Below are 879 nucleotides of genomic sequence, written 5' to 3' on the forward strand. Positions count from 1 at the left end.
ATATATATATATATATATATATATCTTTTGATTGTACCTATATTTGTGTGTGTATATAATAAAAGCGTATAATGTTCGTATGTAATTTATTCAGGTTAAATGCAATACAAGTTAAGGGTTGTTGAATTTTTTAGTTCATTTTCAATATTTTCTTACTTATATTCAGGAAAAAAAAAAAACAAAAACACAAAAAATAATAATAATAATAATCATAATAATAATAATAATATAATCATAATCATAATGCAAGACAGATGCTAACTAACTGTTAATGCACTCATATATGCATAAGTGTATAAATATATCTACAGATATTTATTATGTACATATACATAATTGTGGTATTCCAGGGCAAAAGTAGCAAATGAAACTGCATACTATATTTCATGAATCACTGTCACTCGCAGAAAGCATATCGATTTGGGAATTTTGAAAATATCCCAAATATATTTACAAATATTTCATTATTAATTTTCTTGCTCATAAATATTTTAGACTTTTCTTCTTGTGCTTAGGCGTTTTACATATCACATGAATTGAAAAAATATTCTTTTTCGTCTTATTTTTTTTTTTTTTTTGCTTTTTTTTTTTTTTTTTTTTTGTTACTCAACTCCAACACATTTCACGGATATATTTACGTACATTTTTGTTTTTAATAATTTTTTTTCTCTTTTCTCTTTGGTCTTTTGCCTTTTCTTGATTTACTTGTAATATATATTATTATTTTATAAAAAATATATTTCAAAATTATTTAATAAATGATTTTTAAAGATTTTCTTGTTTTCTACGTTTTTCACGAATTGTTCGCTACAACAGGGATTTCTAAAAACACCACATTCTCGATTCGTATGATAGATAGACAGACGTAGACGTACAAAA

General features: G+C 23.2%; 1 protein-coding gene across 1 annotated transcript in view; it reads right to left on the reverse strand.

The window, feature by feature from the left end:
* Positions 1 to 586, reverse strand: part of LOC119645064 (protein encore) — a 14,432-nt gene extending 13,846 nt beyond the window's left edge. The window contains exon 1 of the mRNA XM_038044920.1: positions 267 to 586. The gene's annotated coding sequence lies outside the window, so the exon portion shown is untranslated. The remainder of the gene's footprint in view (positions 1 to 266) is intronic.
* Positions 587 to 879: the final 293 nt, after the last annotated feature.

This window comes from Glossina fuscipes, unplaced genomic scaffold, assembly GCF_014805625.2.
Source record: "Glossina fuscipes isolate IAEA_lab_2018 unplaced genomic scaffold, Yale_Gfus_2 1, whole genome shotgun sequence".
In the NCBI taxonomy this organism is placed as follows: Eukaryota; Metazoa; Arthropoda; class Insecta; order Diptera; family Glossinidae; genus Glossina; species Glossina fuscipes.